General features: G+C 45.4%; 14 non-coding genes and 1 pseudogene across 14 annotated transcripts; all 15 read left to right on the top strand.

The window, feature by feature from the left end:
• Positions 1 to 91: 91 nt before the first annotated feature.
• LOC141208738 (U2 spliceosomal RNA) lies at positions 92 to 282 on the top strand. Its single transcript, XR_012278955.1, has one exon. It is a non-coding gene; the product is annotated as a U2 spliceosomal RNA (small nuclear RNA).
• A 1,121-nt stretch (positions 283 to 1,403) lies between these two features.
• Positions 1,404 to 1,594, top strand: LOC141208414 (U2 spliceosomal RNA). Its single transcript, XR_012278643.1, has one exon. It is a non-coding gene; the product is annotated as a U2 spliceosomal RNA (small nuclear RNA).
• A 1,121-nt stretch (positions 1,595 to 2,715) lies between these two features.
• On the top strand, positions 2,716 to 2,906 carry LOC141208299 (U2 spliceosomal RNA). The gene has a single exon (XR_012278532.1). It is a non-coding gene; the product is annotated as a U2 spliceosomal RNA (small nuclear RNA).
• Positions 2,907 to 4,026: 1,120 nt separating this feature from the next.
• On the top strand, positions 4,027 to 4,217 carry LOC141208737 (U2 spliceosomal RNA). The gene has a single exon (XR_012278954.1). It is a non-coding gene; the product is annotated as a U2 spliceosomal RNA (small nuclear RNA).
• A 1,122-nt stretch (positions 4,218 to 5,339) lies between these two features.
• On the top strand, positions 5,340 to 5,530 carry LOC141210412 (U2 spliceosomal RNA). Its single transcript, XR_012280581.1, has one exon. It is a non-coding gene; the product is annotated as a U2 spliceosomal RNA (small nuclear RNA).
• Positions 5,531 to 6,650: 1,120 nt separating this feature from the next.
• LOC141210200 (U2 spliceosomal RNA) lies at positions 6,651 to 6,841 on the top strand. Its single transcript, XR_012280375.1, has one exon. It is a non-coding gene; the product is annotated as a U2 spliceosomal RNA (small nuclear RNA).
• A 1,120-nt stretch (positions 6,842 to 7,961) lies between these two features.
• On the top strand, positions 7,962 to 8,077 carry LOC141210767 (U2 spliceosomal RNA; annotated as a pseudogene).
• A 524-nt stretch (positions 8,078 to 8,601) lies between these two features.
• Positions 8,602 to 8,783, top strand: LOC141210533 (U2 spliceosomal RNA). Its single transcript, XR_012280697.1, has one exon. It is a non-coding gene; the product is annotated as a U2 spliceosomal RNA (small nuclear RNA).
• Positions 8,784 to 9,905: 1,122 nt separating this feature from the next.
• LOC141208736 (U2 spliceosomal RNA) lies at positions 9,906 to 10,096 on the top strand. Its single transcript, XR_012278953.1, has one exon. It is a non-coding gene; the product is annotated as a U2 spliceosomal RNA (small nuclear RNA).
• Positions 10,097 to 11,222: 1,126 nt separating this feature from the next.
• On the top strand, positions 11,223 to 11,413 carry LOC141208735 (U2 spliceosomal RNA). Its single transcript, XR_012278952.1, has one exon. It is a non-coding gene; the product is annotated as a U2 spliceosomal RNA (small nuclear RNA).
• Positions 11,414 to 12,532: 1,119 nt separating this feature from the next.
• On the top strand, positions 12,533 to 12,723 carry LOC141210485 (U2 spliceosomal RNA). The gene has a single exon (XR_012280652.1). It is a non-coding gene; the product is annotated as a U2 spliceosomal RNA (small nuclear RNA).
• A 1,117-nt stretch (positions 12,724 to 13,840) lies between these two features.
• On the top strand, positions 13,841 to 14,031 carry LOC141208734 (U2 spliceosomal RNA). The gene has a single exon (XR_012278951.1). It is a non-coding gene; the product is annotated as a U2 spliceosomal RNA (small nuclear RNA).
• Positions 14,032 to 15,150: 1,119 nt separating this feature from the next.
• On the top strand, positions 15,151 to 15,341 carry LOC141210484 (U2 spliceosomal RNA). Its single transcript, XR_012280651.1, has one exon. It is a non-coding gene; the product is annotated as a U2 spliceosomal RNA (small nuclear RNA).
• Positions 15,342 to 16,458: 1,117 nt separating this feature from the next.
• LOC141208733 (U2 spliceosomal RNA) lies at positions 16,459 to 16,649 on the top strand. The gene has a single exon (XR_012278950.1). It is a non-coding gene; the product is annotated as a U2 spliceosomal RNA (small nuclear RNA).
• Positions 16,650 to 17,773: 1,124 nt separating this feature from the next.
• Positions 17,774 to 17,964, top strand: LOC141208732 (U2 spliceosomal RNA). Its single transcript, XR_012278949.1, has one exon. It is a non-coding gene; the product is annotated as a U2 spliceosomal RNA (small nuclear RNA).
• The last annotated feature ends 1,041 nt before the right edge of the window (positions 17,965 to 19,005 follow it).

Raw genomic sequence — 19,005 nt, 5'->3', positions numbered from 1 at the left:
TGTCTTCTTAACGGGAGTCCAGGTGGCCATCTCCACAAATGGACTTTTCAGAATCCTTGGGTGGCACCGTAGTCGGAAACCAATTCTGGTTATCGCTTCTCGGCCTTTTGGCTAAGATCAAGTGTAGTATCTGTTCTTATCAGTTTAATATCTGATACGTCCCCTATCTGGGGACCATATATTAAATGGATTTTTAGAACAGGGAGATGGAAAAAGAGCTTGCTCTGTCCACTCCACGCATTGACCTGGTATTGCAGTATCTCCAGGACCGGTGCACCCCTTCTTTAATGCAGTTTCTAAAATCAGAAAGAATTGAATTCAATGCTTTTTGTTCATTTTGCTTGTTTGTCGGATTTTGGGATGGACTCTTTGGCTTTGCTTTTCTTCTCCTCATTGGATTTTTCATGTTAAAAGTTGCAGAAGCCAGATGACAAGCTCATTTTGGTTCAACTTCAGCAACTGTGCATTGCATTGCCATGTAATGTAATGTAATGCAATGCTATCTATCTAGCTCTCCCTCTATACTTCCTTTTGGATAAACAGACATATTAGGCAAGCATTTTGGAGCTTTCACCTAAATAACTACAGGTGGTGAGATAAGCTGCACAATATAATTGACCTTTCAGTATATTGTTGCACACACACCATCTATTTAGCAAATGCCCTTGTTATCAACAGCAGCCTTTTAAACTCACCTGAGCTAACAGGTATGTGAGCTGGTTACTCTGCTGCGCTTAAAATTTCTTTTTTGGTTTGCTACAATGCCTTTTCTGAAACGTTGTCTCCCTCTGCTGGAACACTGACTTCTTTCATTTAATGCCTGCAGACTATAAAAGAGAAACCAACCCAAAAAGTTTGGTTGATTAGTCTGTGGCATTCTTTTAAACTGTTGCTTATGGCGGTCTCTGTGAGCTTCTCAGTGACATTCAGCCATCCAGGTATCCCGCCTGCAGTAGACGGAATGTGGCAATGGAACGCTGGCTGCGCGTGTCATAATAGGCTCTGAGCCTTTATATACCTGCGCACAGCAGCAGCCACCTTCAGTCTGCTGCTGGACAGCCAGCAGCAGCAGCAGCAGGAGAGGTAATTAATCAGCAACCCTCCTGCTAAGGGTAGACAGCTGCTCGTTCCACCCCCCCCCCGCCTTAATTGGTTCTCCTCCCTTCCAACGGTGTTGAGGCGGGTGAGAACAACCGGGGGTTGAGGGTACTGTGCTAAAAGAGGTGGAGTTATGCAGATCTAAAACGCGTGGATTGCAGCAGCAGCAAAGCCGAAAAGTGCAGGCATGTGAGGGATCTAGAGGTTGACAGCATGTCTTCTTAACGGGAGTCCAGGTGGCCATCTCCACAAATGGACTTTTCAGAATCCTTGGGTGGCACCGTAGTCGGAAACCAATTCTGGTTATCGCTTCTCGGCCTTTTGGCTAAGATCAAGTGTAGTATCTGTTCTTATCAGTTTAATATCTGATACGTCCCCTATCTGGGGACTATATATTAAATGAATTTTTAGAACAGGGAGATGGAAAAAGAGCTTGCTCTGTCCACTCCACGCATTGACCTGGTATTGCAGTATCTCCAGGACCGGTGCACCCCTTCTTTAATGCAGTTTCTAAAATCAGAAAGAATTGAATTCAATGCTTTTTGTTCATTTTGCTTGTTTGTCGGATTTTGGGATGGACTCTTTGGCTTTGCTTTTCTTCTCCTCATTGGATTTTTCATGTTAAAAGTTGCAGAAGCCAGATGACAAGCTCATTTTGGTTCAACTTCAGCAACTGTGCATTGCATTGCCATGTAATGTAATGTAATGCAATGCTATCTATCTAGCTCTCCCTCTATACTTCCTTTTGGATAAACAGACATATTAGGCAAGCATTTTGGAGCTTTCACCTAAATAACTACAGGTGGTGAGATAAGCTGCACAATATAATTGACCTTTCAGTATATTGTTGCACACACACCATCTATTTAGCAAATGCCCTTGTTATCAACAGCAGCCTTTTAAACTCACCTGAGCTAACAGGTATGTGAGCTGGTTACTCTGCTGCGCTTAAAATTTCTTTTTTGGTTTGCTACAATGCCTTTTCTGAAACGTTGTCTCCCTCTGCTGGAACACTGACTTCTTTCATTTAATGCCTGCAGACTATAAAAGAGAAACCAACCCAAAAAGTTTGGTTGATTAGTCTGTGGCATTCTTTTAAACTGTTGCTTATGGCGGTCTCTGTGAGCTTCTCAGTGACATTCAGCCATCCAGGTATCCCGCCTGCAGTAGACGGAATGTGGCAATGGAACGCTGGCTGCGCGTGTCATAATAGGCTCTGAGCCTTTATATACCTGCGCACAGCAGCAGCCACCTTCAGTCTGCTGCTGGACAGCCAGCAGCAGCAGCAGCAGGAGAGGTAATTAATCAGCAACCCTCCTGCTAAGGGTAGACAGCTGCTCGTTCCACCCCCCCCCCGCCTTAATTGGTTCTCCTCCCTTCCAACGGTGTTGAGGCGGGTGAGAACAACCGGGGGTTGAGGGTACTGTGCTAAAAGAGGTGGAGTTATGCAGATCTAAAACGCGTGGATTGCAGCAGCAGCAAAGCCGAAAAGTGCAGGCATGTGAGGGATCTAGAGGTTGACAGCATGTCTTCTTAACGGGAGTCCAGGTGGCCATCTCCACAAATGGACTTTTCAGAATCCTTGGGTGGCACCGTAGTCGGAAACCAATTCTGGTTATCGCTTCTCGGCCTTTTGGCTAAGATCAAGTGTAGTATCTGTTCTTATCAGTTTAATATCTGATACGTCCCCTATCTGGGGACTATATATTAAATGAATTTTTAGAACAGGGAGATGGAAAAAGAGCTTGCTCTGTCCACTCCACGCATTGACCTGGTATTGCAGTATCTCCAGGACCGGTGCACCCCTTCTTTAATGCAGTTTCTAAAATCAGAAAGAATTGAATTCAATGCTTTTTGTTCATTTTGCTTGTTTGTCGGATTTTGGGATGGACTCTTTGGCTTTGCTTTTCTTCTCCTCATTGGATTTTTCATGTTAAAAGTTGCAGAAGCCAGATGACAAGCTCATTTTGGTTCAACTTCAGCAACTGTGCATTGCATTGCCATGTAATGTAATGTAATGCAATGCTATCTATCTAGCTCTCCCTCTATACTTCCTTTTGGATAAACAGACATATTAGGCAAGCATTTTGGAGCTTTCACCTAAATAACTACAGGTGGTGAGATAAGCTGCACAATATAATTGACCTTTCAGTATATTGTTGCACACACACCATCTATTTAGCAAATGCCCTTGTTATCAACAGCAGCCTTTTAAACTCACCTGAGCTAACAGGTATGTGAGCTGGTTACTCTGCTGCGCTTAAAATTTCTTTTTTGGTTTGCTACAATGCCTTTTCTGAAACGTTGTCTCCCTCTGCTGGAACACTGACTTCTTTCATTTAATGCCTGCAGACTATAAAAGAGAAACCAACCCAAAAAGTTTGGTTGATTAGTCTGTGGCATTCTTTTAAACTGTTGCTTATGGCGGTCTCTGTGATCTTCTCAGTGACATTCAGCCATCCAGGTATCCCGCCTGCAGTAGACGGAATGTGGCAATGGAACGCTGGCTGCGCGTGTCATAATAGGCTCTGAGCCTTTATATACCTGCGCACAGCAGCAGCCACCTTCAGTCTGCTGCTGGACAGCCAGCAGCAGCAGCAGCAGGAGAGGTAATTAATCAGCAACCCTCCTGCTAAGGGTAGACAGCTGCTCGTTCCACCCCCCCCCCGCCTTAATTGGTTCTCCTCCCTTCCAACGGTGTTGAGGCGGGTGGGAACAGCCGGGGGTTGAGGGTACTGTGCTAAAAGAGGTGGAGTTATGCAGATCTAAAACGCGTGGATTGCAGCAGCAGCAAGCCGAAAAGTGCAGGCATGTGAGGGATCTAGAGGTTGACAGCATGTCTTCTTAACGGGAGTCCAGGTGGCCATCTCCACAAATGGACTTTTCAGAATCCTTGGGTGGCACCGTAGTCGGAAACCAATTCTGGTTATCGCTTCTCGGCCTTTTGGCTAAGATCAAGTGTAGTATCTGTTCTTATCAGTTTAATATCTGATACGTCCCCTATCTGGGGACCATATATTAAATGGATTTTTAGAACAGGGAGATGGAAAAAGAGCTTGCTCTGTCCACTCCACGCATTGACCTGGTATTGCAGTATCTCCAGGACCGGTGCACCCCTTCTTTAATGCAGTTTCTAAAATCAGAAAGAATTGAATTCAATGCTTTTTGTTCATTTTGCTTGTTTGTCGGATTTTGGGATGGACTCTTTGGCTTTGCTTTTCTTCTCCTCATTGGATTTTTCATGTTAAAAGTTGCAGAAGCCAGATGACAAGCTCATTTTGGTTCAACTTCAGCAACTGTGCATTGCATTGCCATGTAATGTAATGTAATGCAATGCTATCTATCTAGCTCTCCCTCTATACTTCCTTTTGGATAAACAGACATATTAGGCAAGCATTTTGGAGCTTTCACCTAAATAACTACAGGTGGTGAGATAAGCTGCACAATATAATTGACCTTTCAGTATATTGTTGCACACACACCATCTATTTAGCAAATGCCCTTGTTATCAACAGCAGCCTTTTAAACTCACGTGAGCTAACAGGTATGTGAGCTGGTTACTCTGCTGCGCTTAAAATTTCTTTTTTGGTTTGCTACAATGCCTTTTCTGAAACGTTGTCTCCCTCTGCTGGAACACTGACTTCTTTCATTTAATGCCTGCAGACTATAAAAGAGAAACCAACCCAAAAAGTTTGGTTGATTAGTCTGTGGCATTCTTTTAAACTGTTGCTTATGGCGGTCTCTGTGAGCTTCTCAGTGACATTCAGCCATCCAGGTATCCCGCCTGCAGTAGACGGAATGTGGCAATGGAACGCTGGCTGCGCGTGTCATAATAGGCTCTGAGCCTTTATATACCTGCGCACAGCAGCAGCCACCTTCAGTCTGCTGCTGGACAGCCAGCAGCAGCAGCAGCAGGAGAGGTAATTAATCAGCAACCCTCCTGCTAAGGGTAGACAGCTGCTCGTTCCACCCCCCCCCCCCGCCTTAATTGGTTCTCCTCCCTTCCAACGGTGTTGAGGCGGGTGGGAACAGCCGGGGGTTGAGGGTACTGTGCTAAAAGAGGTGGAGTTATGCAGATCTAAAACGCGTGGATTGCAGCAGCAGCAAGCCAAAAAGTGCAGGCATGTGAGGGATCTAGAGGTTGACAGCATGTCTTCTTAACGGGAGTCCAGGTGGCCATCTCCACAAATGGACTTTTCAGAATCCTTGGGTGGCACCGTAGTCGGAAACCAATTCTGGTTATCGCTTCTCGGCCTTTTGGCTAAAATCAAGTGTAGTATCTGTTCTTATCAGTTTAATATCTGATACGTCCCCTATCTGGGGACCATATATTAAATGGATTTTTAGAACAGGGAGATGGAAAAAGAGCTTGCTCTGTCCACTCCACGCATTGACCTGGTATTGCAGTATCTCCAGGACCGGTGCACCCCTTCTTTAATGCAGTTTCTAAAATCAGAAAGAATTGAATTCAATGCTTTTTGTTCATTTTGCTTGTTTGTCGGATTTTGGGATGGACTCTTTGGCTTTGCTTTTCTTCTCCTCATTGGATTTTTCATGTTAAAAGTTGCAGAAGCCAGATGACAAGCTCATTTTGGTTCAACTTCAGCAACTGTGCATTGCATTGCCATGTAATGTAATGTAATGCAATGCTATCTATCTAGCTCTCCCTCTATACTTCCTTTTGGATAAACAGACATATTAGGCAAGCATTTTGGAGCTTTCACCTAAATAACTACAGGTGGTGAGATAAGCTGCACAATATAATTGACCTTTCAGTATATTGTTGCACACACACCATCTATTTAGCAAATGCCCTTGTTATCAACAGCAGCCTTTTAAACTCACCTGAGCTAACAGGTATGTGAGCTGGTTACTCTGCTGCGCTTAAAATTTCTTTTTTGGTTTGCTACAATGCCTTTTCTGAAACGTTGTCTCCCTCTGCTGGAACACTGACTTCTTTCATTTAATGCCTGCAGACTATAAAAGAGAAACCAACCCAAAAAGTTTGGTTGATTAGTCTGTGGCATTCTTTTAAACTGTTGCTTATGGCGGTCTCTGTGAGCTTCTCAGTGACATTCAGCCATCCAGGTATCCCGCCTGCAGTAGACGGAATGTGGCAATGGAACGCTGGCTGCGCGTGTCATAATAGGCTCTGAGCCTTTATATACCTGCGCACAGCAGCAGCCACCTTCAGTCTGCTGCTGGACAGCCAGCAGCAGCAGCAGCAGGAGAGGTAATTAATCAGCAACCCTCCTGCTAAGGGTAGACAGCTGCTCGTTCCACCCCCCCCCCGCCTTAATTGGTTCTCCTCCCTTCCAACGGTGTTGAGGCGGGTGGGAACAGCCGGGGGTTGAGGGTACTGTGCTAAAAGAGGTGGAGTTATGCAGATCTAAAACGCGTGGATTGCAGCAGCAGCAAGCCGAAAAGTGCAGGCATGTGAGGGATCTAGAGGTTGACAGCATGTCTTCTTAACGGGAGTCCAGGTGGCCATCTCCACAAATGGACTTTTCAGAATCCTTGGGTGGCACCGTAGTCGGAAACCAATTCTGGTTATCGCTTCTCGGCCTTTTGGCTAAGATCAAGTGCAGTATCTGTTCTTATCAGTTTAATATCTGATACGTCCCCTATCTGGGGACCATATATTAAATGGATTTTTAGAACAGGGAGATGGAAAAAGAGCTTGCTCTGTCCACTCCACGCATTGACCTGGTATTGCAGTATCTCCAGGACCGGTGCACCCCTTCTTTAATGCAGTTTCTAAAATCAGAAAGAATTGAATTCAATGCTTTTTGTTCATTTTGCTTGTTTGTCGGATTTTGGGATGGACTCTTTGGCTTTGCTTTTCTTCTCCTCATTGGATTTTTCATGTTAAAAGTTGCAGAAGCCAGATGACAAGCTCATTTTGGTTCAACTTCAGCAACTGTGCATTGCATTGCCATGTAATGTAATGTAATGCAATGCTATCTATCTAGCTCTCCCTCTATACTTCCTTTTGGATAAACAGACATATTAGGCAAGCATTTTGGAGCTTTCACCTAAATAACTACAGGTGGTGAGATAAGCTGCACAATATAATTGACCTTTCAGTATATTGTTGCACACACACCATCTATTTAGCAAATGCCCTTGTTATCAACAGCAGCCTTTTAAACTCACCTGAGCTAACAGGTATGTGAGCTGGTTACTCTGCTGCGCTTAAAATTTCTTTTTTGGTTTGCTACAATGCCTTTTCTGAAACGTTGTCTCCCTCTGCTGGAACACTGACTTCTTTCATTTAATGCCTGCAGACTATAAAAGAGAAACCAACCCAAAAAGTTTGGTTGATTAGTCTGTGGCATTCTTTTAAACTGTTGCTTATGGCGGTCTCTGTGAGCTTCTCAGTGACATTCAGCCATCCAGGTATCCCGCCTGCAGTAGACGGAATGTGGCAATGGAACGCTGGCTGCGCGTGTCATAATAGGCTCTGAGCCTTTATATACCTGCGCACAGCAGCAGCCACCTTCAGTCTGCTGCTGGACAGCCAGCAGCAGCAGCAGCAGGAGAGGTAATTAATCAGCAACCCTCCTGCTAAGGGTAGACAGCTGCTCGTTCCACCCCCCCCCCGCCTTAATTGGTTCTCCTCCCTTCCAACGGTGTTGAGGCGGGTGGGAACAGCCGGGGGTTGAGGGTACTGTGCTAAAACAGGTGGAGTTATGCAGATCTAAAACGCGTGGATTGCAGCAGCAGCAAGCCGAAAAGTGCAGGCATGTGAGGGATCTAGAGGTTGACAGCATGTCTTCTTAACGGGAGTCCAGGTGGCCATCTCCACAAATGGACTTTTCAGAATCCTTGGGTGGCACCGTAGTCGGAAACCAATTCTGGTTATCGCTTCTCGGCCTTTTGGCTAAGATCAAGTGTAGTATCTTTTGAAAAGGCAGTTTTGTCCTTGGGCTGCCCTAGTAAATTGATGCATATTACACACTGGTTTGGTGCACTTGTTAGTACGCCAGGTGGCTCATAGAGTTATCTGATGGAAAACATGGCCCTCCAGGATCGAAGTCACTAGGCTGGGTAAGTGTGAGGGCTTTGGAGCAATGTGCCCCAGGAGTAGGCGCCCTGGTGGGAGTCCAAGCTTACTGGGACTGGGAACCCCAGAAAGACTTGGCTTCGTAGCACGCCGCACCTTTGCCAATCATACTTTCTGAGCAACCCCCCCTATTCCTGGCCTCCGGGCTAGGAAAGTGAATTTTTATAAACCCGGTCGGAGGTCCGGTCAGCTTTGGGCTGAGAAACCAACACAGGCTCCAGCTCCACTAGTGTGGCAGCCTAGATGGAAGCTGGGAGCACGAAAACGGCTCTTCTCCGGCTTCGGCTAGGGAGAGCATCGGAGATCCCTGACCCTCGCTGTGGCCTTCCGGCTCGGAGGGATGGGGATGGTTTATTGGGGACCCTCTCCTCCGGGAAGGGTCCACATGAATCCTCGCCTCGTGCGCTGTTTTGGTGTGACTTCGGTCACATTTTTCAGTGCCTTGGATGCAGCTTCAATCAAAAAATCTGTTCTTATCAGTTTAATATCTGATACGTCCCCTATCTGGGGACCATATATTAAATGGATTTTTAGAACAGGGAGATGGAAAAAGAGCTTGCTCTGTCCACTCCACGCATTGACCTGGTATTGCAGTATCTCCAGGACCGGTGCACCCCTTCTTTAATGCAGTTTCTAAAATCAGAAAGAATTGAATTCAATGCTTTTTGTTCATTTTGCTTGTTTGTCGGATTTTGGGATGGACTCTTTGGCTTTGCTTTTCTTCTCCTCATTGGATTTTTCATGTTAAAAGTTGCAGAAGCCAGATGACAAGCTCATTTTGGTTCAACTTCAGCAACTGTGCATTGCATTGCCATGTAATGTAATGTAATGCAATGCTATCTATCTAGCTCTCCCTCTATACTTCCTTTTGGATAAACAGACATATTAGGCAAGCATTTTGGAGCTTTCACCTAAATAACTACAGGTGGTGAGATAAGCTGCACAATATAATTGACCTTTCAGTATATTGTTGCACACACACCATCTATTTAGCAAATGCCCTTGTTATCAACAGCAGCCTTTTAAACTCACCTGAGCTAACAGGTATGTGAGCTGGTTACTCTGCTGCGCTTAAAATTTCTTTTTTGGTTTGCTACAATGCCTTTTCTGAAACGTTGTCTCCCTCTGCTGGAACACTGACTTCTTTCATTTAATGCCTGCAGACTATAAAAGAGAAACCAACCCAAAAAGTTTGGTTGATTAGTCTGTGGCATTCTTTTAAACTGTTGCTTATGGCGGTCTCTGTGAGCTTCTCAGTGACATTCAGCCATCCAGGTATCCCGCCTGCAGTAGACGGAATGTGGCAATGGAACGCTGGCTGCGCGTGTCATAATAGGCTCTGAGCCTTTATATACCTGCGCACAGCAGCAGCCACCTTCAGTCTGCTGCTGGACAGCCAGCAGCAGCAGCAGCAGGAGAGGTAATTAATCAGCAACCCTCCTGCTAAGGGTAGACAGCTGCTCGTTCCACCCCCCCCCCCCGCCTTAATTGGTTCTCCTCCCTTCCAACGGTGTTGAGGCGGGTGGGAACAGCCGGGGGTTGAGGGTACTGTGCTAAAAGAGGTGGAGTTATGCAGATCTAAAACGCGTGGATTGCAGCAGCAGCAAGCCGAAAAGTGCAGGCATGTGAGGGATCTAGAGGTTGACAGCATGTCTTCTTAACGGGAGTCCAGGTGGCCATCTCCACAAATGGACTTTTCAGAATCCTTGGGTGGCACCGTAGTCGGAAACCAATTCTGGTTATCGCTTCTCGGCCTTTTGGCTAAGATCAAGTGTAGTATCTGTTCTTATCAGTTTAATATCTGATACGTCCCCTATCTGGGGACCATATATTAAATGGATTTTTAGAACAGGGAGATGGAAAAAGAGCTTGCTCTGTCCACTCCACGCATTGACCTGGTATTGCAGTATCTCCAGGACCGGTGCACCCCTTCTTTAATGCAGTTTCTAAAATCAGAAAGAATTGAATTCAATGCTTTTTGTTCATTTTGCTTGTTTGTCGGATTTTGGGATGGACTCTTTGGCTTTGCTTTTCTTCTCCTCATTGGATTTTTCATGTTAAAAGTTGCAGAAGCCAGATGACAAGCTCATTTTGGTTCAACTTCAGCAACTGTGCATTGCATTGCCATGTAATGTAATGTAATGCAATGCTATCTATCTAGCTCTCCCTCTATACTTCCTTTTGGATAAACAGACATATTAGGCAAGCATTTTGGAGCTTTCACCTAAATAACTACAGGTGGTGAGATAAGCTGCACAATATAATTGACCTTTCAGTATATTGTTGCACACACACCATCTATTTAGCAAATGCCCTTGTTATCAACAGCAGCCTTTTAAACTCACCTGAGCTAACAGGTATGTGAGCTGGTTACTCTGCTGCGCTTAAAATTTCTTTTTTGGTTTGCTACAATGCCTTTTCTGAAACGTTGTCTCCCTCTGCTGGAACACTGACTTCTTTCATTTAATGCCTGCAGACTATAAAAGAGAAACCAACCCAAAAAGTTTGATTGATTAGTCTGTGGCATTCTTTTAAACTGTTGCTTATGGCGGTCTCTGTGAGCTTCTCAGTGACATTCAGCCATCCAGGTATCCCGCCTGCAGTAGACGGAATGTGGCAATGGAACGCTGGCTGCGCGTGTCATAATAGGCTCTGAGCCTTTATATACCTGCGCACAGCAGCAGCCACCTTCAGTCTGCTGCTGGACAGCCAGCAGCAGCAGCAGCAGCAGGAGAGGTAATTAATCAGCAACCCTCCTGCTAAGGGTAGACAGCTGCTCGTTCCACCCCCCCCCCCCCGCCTTAATTGGTTCTCCTCCCTTCCAACGGTGTTGAGGCGGGTGGGAACAGCCGGGGGTTGAGGGTACTGTGCTAAAAGAGGTGGAGTTATGCAGATCTAAAACGCGTGGATTGCAGCAGCAGCAAGCCGAAAAGTGCAGGCATGTGAGGGATCTAGAGGTTGACAGCATGTCTTCTTAATGGGAGTCCAGGTGGCCATCTCCACAAATGGACTTTTCAGAATCCTTGGGTGGCACCGTAGTCGGAAACCAATTCTGGTTATCGCTTCTCGGCCTTTTGGCTAAGATCAAGTGTAGTATCTGTTCTTATCAGTTTAATATCTGATACGTCCCCTATCTGGGGACCATATATTAAATGGATTTTTAGAACAGGGAGATGGAAAAAGAGCTTGCTCTGTCCACTCCACGCATTGACCTGGTATTGCAGTATCTCCAGGACCGGTGCACCCCTTCTTTAATGCAGTTTCTAAAATCAGAAAGAATTGAATTCAATGCTTTTTGTTCATTTTGCTTGTTTGTCGGATTTTGGGATGGACTCTTTGGCTTTGCTTTTCTTCTCCTCATTGGATTTTTCATGTTAAAAGTTGCAGAAGCCAGATGACAAGCTCATTTTGGTTCAACTTCAGCAACTGTGCATTGCATTGCCATGTAATGTAATGTAATGCAATGCTATCTATCTAGCTCTCCCTCTATACTTCCTTTTGGATAAACAGACATATTAGGCAAGCATTTTGGAGCTTTCACCTAAATAACTACAGGTGGTGAGATAAGCTGCACAATATAATTGACCTTTCAGTATATTGTTGCACACACACCATCTATTTAGCAAATGCCCTTGTTATCAACAGCAGCCTTTTAAACTCACCTGAGCTAACAGGTATGTGAGCTGGTTACTCTGCTGCGCTTAAAATTTCTTTTTTGGTTTGCTACAATGCCTTTTCTGAAACGTTGTCTCCCTCTGCTGGAACACTGACTTCTTTCATTTAATGCCTGCAGACTATAAAAGAGAAACCAACCCAAAAAGTTTGGTTGATTAGTCTGTGGCATTCTTTTAAACTGTTGCTTATGGCGGTCTCTGTGAGCTTCTCAGTGACATTCAGCCATCCAGGTATCCCGCCTGCAGTAGACGGAATGTGGCAATGGAACACTGGCTGCGCGTGTCATAATAGGCTCTGAGCCTTTATATACCTGCGCACAGCAGCAGCCACCTTCAGTCTGCTGCTGGACAGCCAGCAGCAGCAGGAGAGGTAATTAATCAGCAACCCTCCTGCTAAGGGTAGACAGCTGCTCGTTCCACCCCCTCCCCCCCCCGCCTTAATTGGTTCTCCTCCCTTCCAACGGTGTTGAGGCGGGTGGGAACAGCCGGGGGTTGAGGGTACTGTGCTAAAAGAGGTGGAGTTATGCAGATCTAAAACGCGTGGATTGCACTAGCAGCAAGCCGAAAAGTGCAGGCATGTGAGGGATCTAGAGGTTGACAGCATGTCTTCTTAACGGGAGTCCAGGTGGCCATCTCCACAAATGGACTTTTCAGAATCCTTGGGTGGCACCGTAGTCGGAAACCAATTCTGGTTATCGCTTCTCGGCCTTTTGGCTAATATCAAGTGTAGTATCTGTTCTTATCAGTTTAATATCTGATACGTCCCCTATCTGGGGACCATATATTAAATGGATTTTTAGAACAGGGAGATGGAAAGAGAGCTTGCTCTGTCCACTCCACGCATTGATCTGGTATTGCAGTATCTCCAGGACCGGTGCACCCCTTCTTTAATGCAGTTTCTAAAATCAGAAAGAATTGAATTCAATGCTTTTTGTTCATTTTGCTTGTTTGTCGGATTTTGGGATGGACTCTTTGGCTTTGCTTTTCTTCTCCTCATTGGATTTTTCATGTTAAAAGTTGCAGAAGCCAGATGACAAGCTCATTTTGGTTCAACTTCAGCAACTGTGCATTGCATTGCCATGTAATGTAATGTAATGCAATGCTATCTATCTAGCTCTCCCTCTATACTTCCTTTTGGATAAACAGACATATTAGGCAAGCATTTTGGAGCTTTCACCTAAATAACTACAGGTGGTGAGATAAGCTGCACAATATAATTGACCTTTCAGTATATTGTTGCACACACACCATCTATTTTTCAAATGCCCTTGTTATCAACAGCAGCCTTTTAAACTCACCTGAGCTAACAGGTATGTGAGCTGGTTACTCTGCTGCGCTTAAAATTTCTTTTTTGGTTTGCTACAATGCCTTTTCTGAAACGTTGTCTCCCTCTGCTGGAACACTGACTTCTTTCATTTAATGCCTGCAGACTATAAAAGAGAAACCAACCCAAAAAGTTTGGTTGATTAGTCTGTGGCATTCTTTTAAACTGTTGCTTATAGCGGTCTCTGTGAGCTTCTCAGTGACATTCAGCCATCCAGGTATCCCGCCTGCAGTAGACGGAATGTGGCAATGGAACGCTGGCTGCGCGTGTCATAATAGGCTCTGAGCCTTTATATACCTGCGCACAGCAGCAGCCACCTTCAGTCTGCTGCTGGACAGCCAGCAGCAGCAGCAGGAGAGGTAATTAATCAGCAACCCTCCTGCTAAGGGTAGACAGCTGCTCGTTCCACCCCCCCCCCGCCTTAATTGGTTCTCCTCCCTTCCAACGGTGTTGAGGCGGGTGGGAACAGCCGGGGGTTGAGGGTACTGTGCTAAAAGAGGTGGAGTTATGCAGATCTAAAACGCGTGGATTGCAGCAGCAGCAAGCCGAAAAGTGCAGGCATGTGAGGGATCTAGAGGTTGACAGCATGTCTTCTTAACGGGAGTCCAGGTGGCCATCTCCACAAATGGACTTTTCAGAATCCTTGGGTGGCACCGTAGTCGGAAACCAATTCTGGTTATCGCTTCTCGGCCTTTTGGCTAAGATCAAGTGTAGTATCTGTTCTTATCAGTTTAATATCTGATACGTCCCCTATCTGGGGACCATATATTAAATGGATTTTTAGAACAGGGAGATGGAAAAAGAGCTTGCTCTGTCCACTCCACGCATTGACCTGGTATTGCAGTATCTCCAGGACCGGTGCACCCCTTCTTTAATGCAGTTTCTAAAATCAGAAAGAATTGAATTCAATGCTTTTTGTTCATTTTGCTTGTTTGTCGGATTTTGGGATGGACTCTTTGGCTTTGCTTTTCTTCTCCTCATTGGATTTTTCATGTTAAAAGTTGCAGAAGCCAGATGACAAGCTCATTTTGGTTCAACTTCAGCAACTGTGCATTGCATTGCCATGTAATGTAATGTAATGCAATGCTATCTATCTAGCTCTCCCTCTATACTTCCTTTTGGATAAACAGACATATTAGGCAAGCATTTTGGAGCTTTCACCTAAATAACTACAGGTGGTGAGATAAGCTGCACAATATAATTGACCTTTCAGTATATTGTTGCACACACACCATCTATTTAGCAAATGCCCTTGTTATCAACAGCAGCCTTTTAAACTCACCTGAGCTAACAGGTATGTGAGCTGGTTACTCTGCTGCGCTTAAAATTTCTTTTTTGGTTTGCTACAATGCCTTTTCTGAAACGTTGTCTCCCTCTGCTGGAACACTGACTTCTTTCATTTAATGCCTGCAGACTATAAAAGAGAAACCAACCCAAAAAGTTTGGTTGATTAGTCTGTGGCATTCTTTTAAACTGTTGCTTATGGCGGTCTCTGTGAGCTTCTCAGTGACATTCAGCCATCCAGGTATCCCGCCTGCAGTAGACGGAATGTGGCAATGGAACACTGGCTGCGCGTGTCATAATAGGCTCTGAGCCTTTATATACCTGCGCACAGCAGCAGCCACCTTCAGTCTGCTGCTGGACAGCCAGCAGCAGCAGGAGAGGTAATTAATCAGCAACCCTCCTGCTAAGGGTAGACAGCTGCTCGTTCCACCCCCTCCCCCCCCCGCCTTAATTGGTTCTCCTCCCTTCCAACGGTGTTGAGGCGGGTGGGAACAGCCGGGGGTTGAGGGTACTGTGCTAAAAGAGGTGGAGTTATGCAGATCTAAAACGCGTGGATTGCACTAGCAGCAAGCCGAAAAGTGCAGGCATGTGAGGGATCTAGAGGTTGACAGCATGTCTTCTTAACGGGAGTCCAGGTGGCCATCTCCACAAATGGACTTTTCAGAATCCTTGGGTGGCACCGTAGTCGGAAACCAATTCTGGTTATCGCTTCTCGGCCTTTTGGCTAATATCAAGTGTAGTATCTGTTCTTATCAGTTTAATATCTGATACGTCCCCTATCTGGGGACCATATATTAAATGGATTTTTAGAACAGGGAGATGGAAAGAGAGCTTGCTCTGTCCACTCCACGCATTGATCTGGTATTGCAGTATCTCCAGGACCGGTGCACCCCTTCTTTAATGCAGTTTCTAAAATCAGAAAGAATTGAATTCAATGCTTTTTGTTCATTTTGCTTGTTTGTCGGATTTTGGGATGGACTCTTTGGCTTTGCTTTTCTTCTCCTCATTGGATTTTTCATGTTAAAAGTTGCAGAAGCCAGATGACAAGCTCATTTTGGTTCAACTTCAGCAACTGTGCATTGCATTGCCATGTAATGTAATGTAATGCAATGCTATCTATCTAGCTCTCCCTCTATACTTCCTTTTGGATAAACAGACATATTAGGCAAGCATTTTGGAGCTTTCACCTAAATAACTACAGGTGGTGAGATAAGCTGCACAATATAATTGACCTTTCAGTATATTGTTGCACACACACCATCTATTTAGCAAATGCCCTTGTTATCAACAGCAGCCTTTTAAACTCACCTGAGCTAACAGGTATGTGAGCTGGTTACTCTGCTGCGCTTAAAATTTCTTTTTTGGTTTGCTACAATGCCTTTTCTGAAACGTTGTCTCCCTCTGCTGGAACACTGACTTCTTTCATTTAATGCCTGCAGACTATAAAAGAGAAACCAACCCAAAAAGTTTGGTTGATTAGTCTGTGGCATTCTTTTAAACTGTTGCTTATGGCGGTCTCTGTGAGCTTCTCAGTGACATTCAGCCATCCAGGTATCCCGCCTGCAGTAGACGGAATGTGGCAATGGAACGCTGGCTGCGCGTGTCATAATAGGCTCTGAGCCTTTATATACCTGCGCACAGCAGCAGCCACCTTCAGTCTGCTGCTGGACAGCCAGCAGCAGCAGCAGGAGAGGTAATTAATCAGCAACCCTCCTGCTAAGGGTAGACAGCTGCTCGTTCCACCCCCCCCCCGCCTTAATTGGTTCTCCTCCCTTCCAACGGTGTTGAGGCGGGTGGGAACAGCCGGGGGTTGAGGGTACTGTGCTAAAAGAGGTGGAGTTATGCAGATCTAAAACGCGTGGATTGCAGCAGCAGCAAGCCGAAAAGTGCAGGCATGTGAGGGATCTAGAGGTTGACAGCATGTCTTCTTAACGGGAGTCCAGGTGGCCATCTCCACAAATGGACTTTTCAGAATCCTTGGGTGGCACCGTAGTCGGAAACCAATTCTGGTTATCGCTTCTCGGCCTTTTGGCTAAGATCAAGTGTAGTATCTGTTCTTATCAGTTTAATATCTGATACGTCCCCTATCTGGGGACCATATATTAAATGGATTTTTAGAACAGGGAGATGGAAAAAGAGCTTGCTCTGTCCACTCCACGCATTGACCTGGTATTGCAGTATCTCCAGGACCGGTGCACCCCTTCTTTAATGCAGTTTCTAAAATCAGAAAGAATTGAATTCAATGCTTTTTGTTCATTTTGCTTGTTTGTCGGATTTTGGGATGGACTCTTTGGCTTTGCTTTTCTTCTCCTCATTGGATTTTTCATGTTAAAAGTTGCAGAAGCCAGATGACAAGCTCATTTTGGTTCAACTTCAGCAACTGTGCATTGCATTGCCATGTAATGTAATGTAATGCAATGCTATCTATCTAGCTCTCCCTCTATACTTCCTTTTGGATAAACAGACATATTAGGCAAGCATTTTGGAGCTTTCACCTAAATAACTACAGGTGGTGAGATAAGCTGCACAATATAATTGACCTTTCAGTATATTGTTGCACACACACCATCTATTTAGCAAATGCCCTTGTTATCAACAGCAGCCTTTTAAACTCACCTGAGCTAACAGGTATGTGAGCTGGTTACTCTGCTGCGCTTAAAATTTCTTTTTTGGTTTGCTACAATGCCTTTTCTGAAACGTTGTCTCCCTCTGCTGGAACACTGACTTCTTTCATTTAATGCCTGCAGACTATAAAAGAGAAACCAACCCAAAAAGTTTGGTTGATTAGTCTGTGGCATTCTTTTAAACTGTTGCTTATGGCGGTCTCTGTGAGCTTCTCAGTGACATTCAGCCATCCAGGTATCCCGCCTGCAGTAGACGGAATGTGGCAATGGAACGCTGGCTGCGCGTGTCATAATAGGCTCTGAGCCTTTATATACCTGCGCACAGCAGCAGCCACCTTCAGTCTGCTGCTGGACTGCCAGCAGCAGCAGCAGCAGGAGAGGTAATTAATCAGCAACCCTCCTGCTAAGGGTAGACAGCTGCTCGTTCCACTCCCCCCCCCCCCGCCTTAATTGGTTCTCCTCCCTTCCAACGGTGTTGAGGCGGGTGGGAACAGCCGGGGGTTGAGGGTACTGTGCTAAAAGAGGTGGAGTTATGCAGATCTAAAACGCGTGGATTGCAGCAGCAGCAAGCCGAAAAGTGCAGGCATGTGAGGGATCTAGAGGTTGACAGCATGTCTTCTTAACGGGAGTCCAGGTGGCCATCTCCACAAATGGACTTTTCAGAATCCTTGGGTGGCACCGTAGTCGGAAACCAATTCTGGTTATCGCTTCTCGGCCTTTTGGCTAAGATCAAGTGTAGTATCTGTTCTTATCAGTTTAATATCTGATACGTCCCCTATCTGGGGACCATATATTAAATGGATTTTTAGAACAGGGAGATGGAAAAAGAGCTTGCTCTGTCCACTCCACGCATTGACCTGGTATTGCAGTATCTCCAGGACCGGTGCACCCCTTCTTTAATGCAGTTTCTAAAATCAGAAAGAATTGAATTCAATGCTTTTTGTTCATTTTGCTTGTTTGTCGGATTTTGGGATGGACTCTTTGGCTTTGCTTTTCTTCTCCTCATTGGATTTTTCATGTTAAAAGTTGCAGAAGCCAGATGACAAGCTCATTTTGGTTCAACTTCAGCAACTGTGCATTGCATTGCCATGTAATGTAATGTAATGCAATGCTATCTATCTAGCTCTCCCTCTATACTTCCTTTTGGATAAACAGACATATTAGGCAAGCATTTTGGAGCTTTCACCTAAATAACTACAGGTGGTGAGATAAGCTGCACAATATAATTGACCTTTCAGTATATTGTTGCACACACACCATCTATTTAGCAAATGCCCTTGTTATCAACAGCAGCCTTTTAAACTCACCTGAGCTAACAGGTATGTGAGCTGGTTACTCTGCTGCGCTTAAAATTTCTTTTTTGGTTTGCTACAATGCCTTTTCTGAAACGTTGTCTCCCTCTGCTGGAACACTGACTTCTTTCATTTAATGCCTGCAGACTATAAAAGAGAAACCAACCCAAAAAGTTTGGTTGATTAGTCTGTGGCATTCTTTTAAACTGTTGCTTATGGCGGTCTCTGTGAGCTTCTCAGTGACATTCAGCCATCCAGGTATCCCGCCTGCAGTAGACGGAATGTGGCAATGGAACGCTGGCTGCGCGTGTCATAATAGGCTCTGAGCCTTTATATACCTGCGCACAGCAGCAGCCACCTTCAGTCTGCTGCTGGACAGCCAGCAGCAGCAGCAGCAGGAGAGGTAATTAATCAGCAACCCTCCTGCTAAGGGTAGACAGCTGCTCGTTCCACCCCCCCCCGCCTTAATTGGTTCTCCTCCCTTCCAACGGTGTTGAGGCGGGTGGGAACAGCCGGGGGTTGAGGGTACTGTGCTAAAACAGGTGGAGTTATGCAGATCTAAAACGCGTGGATTGCAGCAGCAGCAAGCCGAAAAGTGCAGGCATGTGAGGGATCTAGAGGTTGACAGCATGTCTTCTTAACG

The sequence above is a fragment of the Phyllobates terribilis genome, unplaced genomic scaffold, assembly GCF_046119375.1.
Source record: "Phyllobates terribilis strain yellow unplaced genomic scaffold, ASM4611937v1 Scaffold_169__1_contigs__length_4117513, whole genome shotgun sequence".
In the NCBI taxonomy this organism is placed as follows: Eukaryota; Metazoa; Chordata; class Amphibia; order Anura; family Dendrobatidae; genus Phyllobates; species Phyllobates terribilis.
The sequence above is the reverse complement of the archived record's forward strand: the minus strand, read 5'-3'. Positions and strand labels throughout refer to the sequence as shown.